This window comes from Gossypium raimondii, chromosome 4, assembly GCF_025698545.1.
Source record: "Gossypium raimondii isolate GPD5lz chromosome 4, ASM2569854v1, whole genome shotgun sequence".
In the NCBI taxonomy this organism is placed as follows: domain Eukaryota; kingdom Viridiplantae; phylum Streptophyta; class Magnoliopsida; order Malvales; family Malvaceae; genus Gossypium; species Gossypium raimondii.
In genome coordinates, this window is record NC_068568.1 from 29,684,682 (window position 1) to 29,698,258 (window position 13,577).

The following is a 13,577-nucleotide window of genomic DNA, read 5'->3' on the forward strand; positions in this document are numbered from 1 at the left end:
TGAACCCCTGGATTTTGATTTCCCAAATGAAGACTTGATGTGCGTGGCAATTGCTAAACAAGGTTCTCAAGAATATAATCCTTGGAAACTAAATTTCGATGGAGCTTCAAATGCCGTCGGAAATGGGATTGGGGATGTCCTGATGTCCCCAATTGGAGACCATTATCCTTTCACCAGTAAATTGGATTTTGATTGCACAAATAATATGGCCGAATATGAAGCGTGCATCATGGGCATCCGTGCAGCTATGAACGTAAAATTAAGACGTTAGAGGTATACGGGGACTCTGCGTTGGTAATATACCAACTTAAGGGTGAATGGTTGACGAGAGACCTCAAATTAGTCAGGTATCAAAAGTTGGTCCTCGAATTGACGGAAGAGTTTGATGACATTACTTTCCACTATCTCCCACGAGATGAGAACCAAATGGCTGATACATTATCCACTTTAGCTTCCATGATCAAGGTGAACAAGCTAGAAGATATGAACCCTATCCAGATGAGCATTTATGAGACCCCGGCTCATTGCTACAATATCGAGGAAGAGAAAAAAGCTAGTCATCCTTGGTACCAAGACATATTACAATACGTGAAGAATTGCGAGTACCCTGAGCAGGCAACAGAGAATAATAAGAGGGCATTAAGGAGATTAGCCATAGACTATGTTCTAGATGGAGAGATTTTATACAAAAGAGGAAAGGATCAAGAACTACTGAGATGTGTGGATAATGTGGAAGCTAAGAAAATCCTAAAAGAAGTGCACGAGGGCATTTGTGGAACGCATGCTAATGGATTTACGATGGGTAGACAGATTATGAGATTCGGCTATTACTGGTCCACCATAGAAGGAGATTGCATCAATTATGCCAAAAAGTGCCATAAATGCCAAATCTATGCAGACAAAATACACGCACCTCCGTCACCTCTTCACGTTATGACTTCTCCATGGCCTTTCTCCATATGGGGAATGGATGTTATCGGGCCCATATCGCCAAAAGCTTCTAACGGGCATCGTTTTATCTTCGTGGTTATTGATTATTTCACTAAATGGGTAGAGGCTACTTCATATGCTAATGTCACTAAATCAACAGTCAGTAAGTTCTTCAAAAAAGAGATCATATGTCGATACGGAATGCCCGAAAGAATCATATCTGACAATGCGCTAAACTTGAACAATAGCACAATTGCGGAAGTCTGGAGTCAATTCAAGATCAAACACCATAACTCGTCACTGTATCGTCCGAAGATGAATGGTGCAGTGGAGGCAACTAATAAAAAATCAAGAAGATAGTAGGTAAAATGATTGAGACATATAAAGACTGGCATGAGAAATTACCATTCGCTCTCCTTGCCTATCGAACATCTATTAGGACGTCTACTAGGGCAACACCTTTCTCTCTAGTTTACGGGATGGAAGCAGTATTACCCATTGAATTTGAAATCCCCTCTCTTCGGGTGCTAGCTGAACTCAAGTTAGATGAGGCTGAATGGATCCAATCTCGATATGATCAGTTAAACCTAATAGAAGGAAAAAGATTAAAAGCTATTCATCATGGACAGATGTACCAGAAGCGAATGATCCGAGCCTATGAAAAAAGGGTTCGTCCTAGAGAATCTCATGAGGGGGACCTAGTGTGGAAAAAGATCCTTCCTCTACAAAAGGATTTTAGAGGGAAATTGATGCCAAATTGGGAAGGACCTTATGTTGTAAAGAGGGCCTTTTCTAGTGGAGCTCTGATCTTGAGCGAGATGGATGGTAAAAGCCTTCCCAATCTAGTAAACTCAGACTCAGTCAAGAAATACTTTGCCTAAAAAGGGGAAAGGACCAAGGTGAAAACCCGCAAATGGCGCCTTTACAAAAAAAAATAAAAATTGAAAAAAGAAAATAGAGAGGCCAAGGTGAAAACCCGCAAAAGGCGCCTTGAGACCAAAGGGGATTTGAGTTGAAAACTCGAAAAGGGTGGCTCAAATTTTGGATCCGAGTGGGGCACAAGGTGATCCGAGCAACTTGAATTTTAACTAAATTAAGGCATGTGATGATCTTGCTATACCAGAACAACCAGAAAGGGGTAAGCACGTCTTGGGGCATCAACAAAGTACTGTAGATCTCCTAAACACATGTCAACCTCAGAAGGGTCTTCAGAAAGTTTGTGCAGAGAAGTTCAAGCTGCGATATTTGAGGCACCTAGTCTCTATATTTGAAGATATTGTTCTTGGAATACTTCATCTTTTGCAAGATACACATTACCAATCAATTCATTTGTTACTATCTTTGATAGTTTATTCATTTTGAGCTATGTTCTCAAATCAATACTATTTTACTCATCATTACATTCTTCTCGCAGGCATGTTGCATTGGAATAATTATTAATGGACTAATAAAAATTTTACAATGGAAGTTTTGCATATTACTCTAGAAGTTTCTAAATAATACAGTAACCTGAAACAGGACTATTGTTTAGAATGCACTAGGTTTAAAAGTTGAAATATCTAGGAAGGAAAAGTTTAAATTGAGACTATCCTTTCAGATCTTGTGGTCTAAACATTGATTGAACAAAGTGACAAGATGTCGTGTCGGTGATAGGGCTCCAGTGAATAAGAAAGCAAGCAATAAGAGGGGGTTTCCTTAGAAAAGAGAATACTTCATTTGTGTATAAATATTTGGTATGATACCATAGGAATGGTGTAAATGACCAAAGAGTTTCACATTCTATATCCTTGAATTGTGACAAGAGAGGTTTGGGAAAAGCCAAGATTTTCTACCATTGGGTTAGAGTGAGAGAATGATGGTTCGAATTTTACGTCTGAGTGGATTGAACTTGGGGGTTTACAGTGGGGGCAATCTGACTAAGTGTTTCTTCAGAAAAGCCAACTGGGCAAGAAGGCGTTGTAGCACATCAGTGATAAAGCCTTAACAAACCTCGAGCAATGATAACTTAAGCGATGAAGAAGGATCATTCTCAAAAATGACATTCCACATTCATACATCATTCATACATGTCTAGTTAGGAACACTTGACTCATTCTGATCATGATATCCTAATCACTAGGCATAATTAAGTTCATAAATGAATTATACAGGTCATGTTACCCAGAGAATAGATTGGTGAAATCACAAAAACTAGCTCCCTGACCAGCAGTGGAATAGGTTGAAGATTGTAAGTCCTATCTCCCTGGCCAGCAGTGGAATAGGTTGAAGATTGTAAGTCCTATCTACCTGACCAGCAGTGGAATAGGTTGAAGATTGCAAGTCCTAACTCCCTGACCAGCAGTGGACTAGGTTGAAGATTGTAAGTCCTATCTCCCTGATCAGCTGTGGAATAGGTTGAAGATTGCAAGTCCTAACTCCCTGACCAGTAGTGGAATAGGTTGAAGATTGCAAGTCCTAACTCTCTGACCAGTAGTGGAATAGGTTGAAGATTGTGGATCCTATCTCCCTAAGCAGTAGTGGAGCAAATCGAAGACAGAAAACAGTGCAAATGGGACGCAAACAATGCAGCAGAAAACAAAGAAAATTGTATTATCGTATTTTTTCATTTTTTGTTTACTTTTTTTCGACCTATAAAACAAAAGGCGAAACCTTTGTAAACGGTTACACACACAATATCAATACAAAAAATTCAAAAGAAAGGAGGCTGAGTTTTTTTGAAGGTGATTCCCAAAGTTCCCTTTTTATTTTTCTTTTTGATCTGTTTTGATTTGTTTTTATATACAAGAAGAATAAGAAAATACTTGCCTTCATGCAAGCACCGCAGATATCTCGTTTGCTTTGTTCAAATCAGAGTCTGATGAAGTTTTTGGTTTGAAGGCGGCGGAGAGGACGAGAGATTTACGTTATTGGTGCCGTCGAATCCTCATCGCTTCGTCACAGTTGAAGGGTGAATGGGGATTTAGGGCTGGAGAGCGGCGCAAGAGAAAATGGGGAGTGTTTTGTTTTTTTCTTTATCTTTTCTTCTGATAGTTTTAGGGAGGTGGTCAAGTATTAGGGATTTTAGTTTTTTTTAGCCACTTTCATATCATTCAAAACGGCACCGTTTAGAGCCAGATCAGTGGCTTCAAAATGGTGCCGTATTGGACCAAAACCGATGACCCGACCTAGACACCGATAGATCCGCGTGTTCTAGCATGAAGAGGGATATTTGTGCAAATGGTCCCTTGATTATTATAGCGTGTTTAAATAGATCTTTTTATTTCCTTTAAATTTAGCCCTGCATTTTAGTATTTTGTTTTTAATTAAGTCCATGCAAAACGCCGTGTTTTGGAAAAGAGGGATTATTTCCCACCTGCCCCCCATATAATTCGCGCGTTGCAATGTAGTTCCCCACTTTGTTTTAATTCTATTAATTCCTTGTTAATTTAGATCTAATTGCGATTTAACCCTTTTTTATTCTTTTATTAATTATTTTATTACTATTATTAGCATATATGAATATTATTTATATTATTATTATTTTCATATATTACTTATCAAGATTATTGCATATAACTTTATGCATTTCGATATAATACTTATTTTTAAATGTATTTAGATACTATTATTTTATGTAGTATTGTTTTTAAACTATATCTTGATTTTTTCAAATTTTCATATATATATTATTTATTTGAAATTCATTTTAATTATAATTTCCTTCTTTCATATTACTTAAGTTATTTTAAAATTGGTACAATTTGATGTGCATTAATTTGTTTGGTACCTTGATTGACTTTATATTCATTAGCCTTGAATGCTAGTATAATGTGTAATATAAGATAGTTGCCCTTATGTATGCTAGTATTATTTATTTGTATTTTATTGATTCTATGTTGATTAGTTTACACTTAGCTTACAATTTTTCTTTCATAATACATATTGTCATTACATTGCGTTTTATTAAAATGACTATATTCTATTTAAGTATTAAAACCAATATATCCATAAAATAACGCAATACTCGAAATTTGGAATCCTCGAGAGAATTGAGCCCTAACGTATTGGGTTCCAATTTTCCTTATTAATTCTAAATAATAAAAAATTTTATTTAATCAAAACACATAAATAAAAAATCTTTCTTGGGAATTCGATATGTCGTGTCCTAATGTATTGAATGTGACATGTCGTTTTCTCGAAATGAGGATTTTTAAAAAAAAAAGAGGATCAAGGCTATATTCAATGACTAAGAATTCTGAGAAATTGTGCCCTAACGTATTGGGTTTCAATTTTTCATCTGACTTAAGGCAATTGAATATCCCTTTCTAATTCCACCGTGAGAATTTTGAAAATTAAAAGACAAGTTCATTCTCGAGGACTAAAAATGTCGTGTCCTAATGTATTGGGCATGACATTTTATTACTCTGAGACGAGAAGGTCTTTGGCATTCGCCTCGATTTATCCAAGCATCTTTTATAAAATTAACATTAATAAAGAAGGGAAGGATCATATCTTTAAAATCTTTTCAAATTTTCGATACTAAGGCATCAAACAACCAATTCGGTACCAATTTTGGGCGTTATGAGGGTGCTAACCCTTCCTCGTGCGTAACCGACTCTCGAACCTATCTTTTCAAAATTCGTAGACCTAAAATGGATTTTAAGGTGATTCGATCACACCTCTTTAAAACATCGGTGGCGATTCCAAATTTTTTATTTTTCAAAAAAGTAGTTTCGACAGCTTGACGACTCCACTAGGGACTTTAGAGCGTCAAGCCGTAAAATCGATTGTTTTTGTGTTATCGTCGAAAATTGAAAATTCGATTTGAAAAATTACGATCCTTTCTTTGCATTTGATTGTATGATTATTGTGAACTGGGTTTTATAACTTGGCATCATATTGCATAAACACTATTTAGTCTTACCCTTTTAGGTGGGAGTGAGAAACTAGTCCTTCGTGAGGTTTTCACCTCCGTGAAGGAGAGTGGATCACTTCCGGGAGACATTCGTACCTATGATTTCGTGAGAATTTCATCTCCGTGTAACCATAGGGAAATGTATTTCCCTGAACCGAACTCGATCTGTATGAGCCTATAATGGGTGAGGATCGAGGAATTTACTGGTTCGGGTACCTCAACTTTAGAACCGAACTGCATATAGGAAACCCTAGGAGCCCACCCTTGATCGTATTGCAGAAACCCTAGCGGTTACCCAGATAGGTGTTTGATGTTTTTTTTTAATTACTTGAAGTTGTGTTTTTTATGTTGTGCTAACTTACGGTTTTTGCTATGTTTGCATGTCATTTCATATTCAAAAGAGTGTCGATTCAAGTTCGATTACTAAATTAGAAAGCTTGGCATGGAGAACAGATTTCTTGATAAAGTAGAGGACACTGCTTCTATCCGTATGTGGTCAGAAAAAACACAATTAGAGAAAGGACATAGTCTAGCCGGGGGATACACGTCAGAGTTGTGGGATTACACCCGTATCAGTGTAATGCAAAATAGCCTTCAGGAATTAAAGGTAATATAGGATCATTGGGATGACGAAACTAAGCAATCGTTCAACTCTAGTTATAGGGATTTGCCGTATCTACTCAACATGAAGGTAGATGAACGTCCGTTCCGGGCCCTTGCTCAGTATTGGAACCCCGCATATGATTGCTTTACCTTTGGAAGGGTTGATTTAGTGCCCACTATAGAGGAATATACAGCTTTTCTTCGTTGCCCAAAGATCCAAGTTGATAAAGTCTACTCTAGAGCCGTTAATGTCCCAACCTTTGTAAAGATTTTGATGAACATCACCGGAATGAGTGAGAAGTGGGTCAAAGCACGGATCAAGTAGAAGGGGGAAAGCAAATGCATCCCTTGGAATAGCCTGCAAAAGCTGATTTTGGCGTACCCTGATGCAAGGAAAAAGGTCACGTCTTTGCTCTGAGCATTTATGGGTTAATAATTTTTCCTAGGGCCCTAGGGCACGTAGTTGAGGCGAGCTCAGATCTCTTTGACCGACTTGATAAGAGGGTTACACCAGTTCCGGCAATTTTGGCAGAAACCTTCAGGTCACTGAATACATGTTGAAGGACGGGTGAAGGCAGATTCATCGGATGTGTGCAGCTTCTACTTGCATGGTTCCATAGTCATTTTTGGAAAATTGATAAGGTTTCGTATTGAGTCTTCTCTGAAAATTATTCGCCATTCAAAGAGATAGTAGCTACACGAAGGAGAGATGACATCTCAGAAGAGAAATGGTTGGTCATTCTTCAGAATCTTCATGAGGAGGTCATCGAGTGGAGAGCCCCGTGGTTGCTTCCGGATGAGATCTTGTACTGATGTGGTAATTTTGATTGGGTCCCGTTACTTGGAATTTGGGGAGCTGTTGGTTATGCTCCATTGATGGTGCTAAGACAGTACAGGTCAAGGCAGTTTATACCTGCAACCCAATGCTTAGCTGAGTTCGAATTCTCATATAAGGACAATGGCTATAAAAAGAAGATTCGAGGGATAACCTGTGCATGGGACAAAACTTGACGGATGAAGAGATTAGTCGTAGGCCCGATGACGTCTCCTGAATATAATGAATGGTGGGTTAGAAGAATCAATGATAATATCCCAAGACCAGGTCAAGGAGACAGTCCATCGATAGAAGAACATTTGCGGGTTGTTCCCTCTGAATTGGAAATTATAAAGCAAGATTTTGAGAAGAGGAATGCAGAGCTTGAAAAAAGGATCGAGCAGTTGGAAGAAGAAAAGATGCACTTGGGATTAGATGTGGGTGTTCAAAAGTAAGAGACTGGGAAATTAAGAAAAGGTTAGAACAAAGTTGAGGAAGATCTGGACAGTTTGAAGACAGACTATAAGAAGTTGAGGTTATCAATAAGAACTGCTGGGCTAGGGAAATTAGCTTCTTTACTTAGGAAAATTAAAGTTCTGAGCACTAGGGCAAAACCATATGTGTAATCTGTTTTATGTAAAGAATTTTTTTTCTAGTAAAGTTTTCTAAATAAAATTGAATTAGAATCGATGCCCCTTTGCATTCATGCATTCTCATTACATTGCATCATATGCATTAAAGTCCACTGAAAGACCTTAATCGGTTAAAATCATTACAGCTAATCTGGAAATCGACAAAGGCTCTCCCATTAAGCATCAATACGGTACTCGCCGGAAAACTAAGGAAATGGACCAAAGATTAGAGAAATTGGAGCAAATGCAAAAGGATATGCAAGAACGGTTACAAGTACAAATGCAAGAGCGGCTAGATAAAATCCAAGAAGACATGAAGGAAAAGTTGATCAAGGCTCAAAAAGATGCGATGGCTGAATTAACCTATCTACTGACGGGGAGAGTAGATAAGGGAAAGGGCCTTACGGCCAATCCTGGAGAAGGTAATGAGGATCTATTGTGCTCTCCGGGTTTTACTCCACCAAATGTACAAACCCAAGCTAAAATATACCAAGAAGGCTGTCTGTCACAATTAGGCTGCAACAATTACAAACTGGTGTCACAATCCCCACGATTTTCCAGGGAGGATTTAGTTTAAGCCCAGGAGATAACCCAATTAATCCTATTGTTCCTGATTTTGATGAAACAGCTGAAGAAGGAAAGGCGAACGTGGAATTACCAAAACAGTGGGAAGATAGGTACAAATGGTTAGAGGAAAAATTCAAAGCCTTGGAAAGCGCTGATAGTAATCAGGGAATTGACGCTAAGGATTTAAGCTTAGTCCCAGACCTAGTACTTCCTCCCAAATTCAAAAATGCCTGAATTTGAGAAGTACAATGGAACTAGCTGTCCCGAAGCCCATATCACCATGTTTTGTAGAAGGATGACTGGCTACATTAACAATGATCAGCTGCTAATACACTGCTTCGAAGACAGTTTGGTAAGGGCATCGTCCAAATGGTACAATCAATTAAGCCGTACCAAGATTAGTTCATGGAGGGATCTAGCTCAAGCATTCATGAGGCAATACAGTCATGTGACAGATATGGTTCCTGATAGAATCACTTTGCAAAACATGGAAAAGAAGCCAAGCAAAAATTTTAGGCAGTATGTACAGAGGTGGAGGGAGGTTGAAGTCCATGTTCAACCACCCCTCTTGGAGAAAGAGACGACAATGCTCTTCATTAACACCTTAAAAGCCTCATTTATCACACACATGATAGGAAGTGCCACCAAAAGCTTCTCTGACATAGTCATGAATGGTGAAATGATCGAAAATGCTATCAGAAGTGGGAAGATTGACGCGGGAGAAAATAACTGAAGGTCAGCTTCGAAGAAAAAGGAGAATGAGGTGAACAACGCGAGTACATATAACAAAGGTTGCTAAAATTCGGTTACGGTGAATCAACCAAGGAAGGTGACAGCCAACTCTTCAGGCTCATTAAGACAAGAATCTGGAATGAGGCAAAGCACTGAGAAGCTCCAGTTCACGCCAATCCCAATGTCGTATAAGGTGTTGTATCAGAGGTTATTCGGTGCACATGCTGTTGCCCCTCACTATTTGAAACCCCTACAACCGCCATACCCTAATTGGTATGATACGAGTGTGCAGTGCGACTATCATACAGTGATTGTGGGACATTCCATAGAAAATTGCATAGCATTCAAGAAACTAGTTGAAAAGCTGATCGGTATGGGTGTTGTCAAGTTGGATGATTCGCCCAATGTAGAAAACCCATTGCCTAATCATAACGAGGTGAACATCATGAGTGGAAACATGGGGAGAAATGTTAAGACAGACGTTGTAGAGGTAAGAACCCCTTTGAGGTAGGTCTGGAAGGAGATGAAAAAAATAGGGTTAATCATTACAGATTCAGAAAAGAGTTATGAACAGAAAGAGAACTTCTGTGAGTTCCACCATGAGATAGGACACAAGATACAGGAATGTACAGAATTCAAAACTTTGGTTCAAGGCATGATAGATAACAAAGAGAGAGAGTTCTGCGAAGAATTTCAAGAGGAAGGAAACATATGCGCATCGAAATTAACGGCGGGAGTTCCAAAAGCTAATTATCCTGTGGTCATCATTTCGTGACCTAAGAATAGTGAAGTTAGAACATGTATAACGCCAAAAATCATCATTTAGAAACCTACAACCTTCCCTTACAAGGATAGCAAGAAAGTCCCACGGAACTATGAATACAACACAACTGTTCCAGGAAAGGAGACTTCAGCTGTTATGGCAGAAGGGGATCAAGGTATAGGTTTTCACACGCGTAGTGGGAAGCGCTATGACTTGATAAACCCCCGAGCAGAACCGACGAAAGAAGGTGCTTCGATAGAAAAGCAAAAAAGAGAAAAAGCAATCGTGCCTGAACCCTTGATAAATGAGCCAATAAAAGAAGAAGAAGCTAAGGAATTTTTAAAATTTTTGAGGCACATCGAAGTGCGTTGATGAAAGTATTGAATGAAACGTATGTAGCTAATGACATTTCAGTCAACAAGTTGGATCAATTGGTCAACAATATAAGTGCTGACAATTTTATCTTCTTCAATGATGATGAAATACCTTCTAGAGGTAGGGGCTCAACTAAAGCTTTGCACATTACCACCTGTTGTAAAGGGTACACGTTGCCGAGAGTTTTGATTGATAATGGGTCTGCATTGAATGTATTGCCCCTATCCACCCTAGATAGACTACCTGTGGATAGCTCACATATGAAGGCATGTCAGAATATAGTGAGGGCATTTGATGGACCTGAAAGAAGGGTCATGGGAAGAATTGAGATTCCATTGATAATTGGCCCAACCACTTATGAGGTAGGCTTCCTGGTAATGGATATCAAGCCTTCCTACAAATGTTTGTTGGGAAGACCTTGGATACTCTCGGTAGGGGCCGTGCCGTCATCACTCCATCAAAAGTTGAAGTTAGTGTCAGAAAGTCGAATGGTGACGATAAGTGCTGAAGAAGATATCATCGCGACAGTAACTAAAAATGCACCATATGTGGAGACCGATGATGAGGCACTAGGATGTTCTTTCCAGTCCTTAGAATTTGTGAACGCAATGTTTATTACCGAGGGAGATAGAATCCCGGTACCAAGAATATCCAAGACCACGAAGATGGGTCTGCAGTTGATGGTAGGAATGGGAGCCTTGCCAGGAAGAGGATTGGGAAGGCATCTACAAGGACGAGTTGAGGCACGAGTATTGAAAGACAAGTTTGATCGCTTTGGCCTAGGCTACAGACCAGATATGAAACAAAAGAAGAAGGAAATAGAAAAGAGGCAGGAGAGAAGAAGGGCACGTTTGAACGGAAAAGTAGTCAAGTGGGAGGCTATGACCTTTCCCCACATATCTGAAACTTTTGTACCGGGAGGGATTTTTCATCCTCAGAAAAGGATACCGATAAAAGAAAGCATCAATGAGATGTTGGAAAATGTTCACATCGACGCAATTCATGAGGACACAAATGAAGAAGGGACCTTATTGGATATCGGTCCCTATGAACCTGTGAGTGTTTTGAATAATTGGACTGCAGAAGAGATACCTGAAGTTTTTAGAGCCTTCTCAGAGTAATATTCGGAACACACTTGTTGTTTTAGCCTAGAAACAATAAGAATTCCTTTGTGAAATAGGCTTATGTTCGAACATCATTATCTTAATGAAATTCATCTTTGCAGTTATTTGGAACATATATTTCCTTTAAGATTCTTTCATTCTATTATATGAGTAATTACTACGGAGTCTTTCATATTCTTCTAAATCTTTCTTTCATCAATTTTATAAACATACCATACGAATAAATATATTTAAAATTTTCACATTCTTTGTATACTCCTTGGCACCTGTAACAGGTCTCCTGATATCAATGACATGAGTGACTCTGCTATGGACTCAGAAAACCCGTTTGAACGAGACATGTGTTTAGAGGGATCTTAGGACTTCGAAGATGACATAGATAGTAACTTATCACCAGACATGTTGAGGATGGTAGAGCAGGATGAGAAACAGATCCTACCTCATAAGGAAGTGGTGGAGATTGTGACCCTGGAGGAAGGAAAAGTAGTAAAGATGGGAACACACATAACTGAAGAATTCAGGAGTTCAAAGACGTCTTCGTATGGTCATACCAAGATATGCCTGGTCTCAATATAGACATTGTAGTACACCGTCTTCCTATAAGAGATGATTGCAAACCAGTTCAGCAAAAACTCTGGAGAATGAGGCCTGATGTTGTTCTAAATATAAAGGAGGAGGTTCAAAAATAGTTCGATGCTGGATTCCTACAAGTGGTCAAGTACTCAGAATGGGTGGCCAACATCGTACCCGTCCCTAAAAAGGATGGGAAGGTACGAATGTACGTAGACTACAGAGATTTAAATAAGGTCAGCCCGAAAGATAGTTTTCCCTTGCCTCACGTCGACACATTGGTGGACAACACGACAGGATACTCATTATTTTCTTTAATGGACGGTTTCTCGGGATATAACCAAATTAAGATGCATTCCGAAGATATGATGAAGACGACCTTCATAACCCTATGGGGAACCTTCTGTTATAGGGTGATGCCATTCGGGTTGAAAAATGCAAGAGCTACATACCAGAGAGCAATGGTGAACCTCTTCCATGACATGATGCATAAAGAAATAGAAATCTATGTCAACGACATGATTGCCAAATCTCAAACGGAGAAGTAACATGTGAAAGTCCTAAGAAAGTTGTTTCTAACATTAAGAAAGTTCTAGCTCAAGCTCAATCGAGCCAAGTGTACCTTTGGGACTATGTCCAGAAAGCTTCTGGGGTTCGTAGTCTGTGAAAAAGGGATTGAGGTTGACCCGGACAAGGTCAAAGCAATACAAGAATTGCCTCCACCGCGTACTCAAAAAGGGGTTCGAGGTTTCCAAGGGAATTGAATTATATTGCGCGGTTCATTTCACAATTAACTGAGAAATGCGATCCCATATTTCGTCTTCTGAAGAAGCATAACCCAGGTGTATGGGACGAAGAATGTCAAAAAGCTTTTGACAGAGTAAAGCAGTACTTGTCCAGTACCCCAGTATTGTCATCGCCTAATCCAAATAAACTGCTGATCCTATACTTCATGGTGTTTGATAAGTCCATGGGATGCGTGTTAGGTCAACATGACGAGACGGGGAGGAAAGAGAAGGCGATATACTATCTTAGTAAAAAATTCATCGACTGTGAAATGAGATATTCACCTATTGAAAAATTATGTTATACATTGATTTGGACGACGCGAAGATTGAGACAATACATGATCTACCACACCACTTGGCTAATTTCAAGATTAGACCCCTTAAAATATATGATGGAGTCAACTGCGCTGAATGGGAGGATGGCTAGATGGCAGATTTTGCTCTCCGAGTTCGATATAGCCTATATAAATCAGAAGGCTGTTAAACAGAGTGCAATAGCAGACTTTTTAGCCAGTCGAGCTTTAGAAGACTATGAACCCCTGGATTTTGATTTCCCAAATGAAGACTTGATGTGTTTGGCAACTGCTGAACAAGGTTCTCAAGAATATCATCCTTGGAAACTAAATTTCGATGGAGCTTCAAATGCCGTAGGAAATGGGATTGGGGCAGTCCTGATGTCCCCAATTGGAGACCACTATCCTTTCACCAGTAAATTGGATTTTGATTGCACAAATAATATGGTCGAATATGAAGCGTGCATCATGGGCATCCGTACAACTATAGAA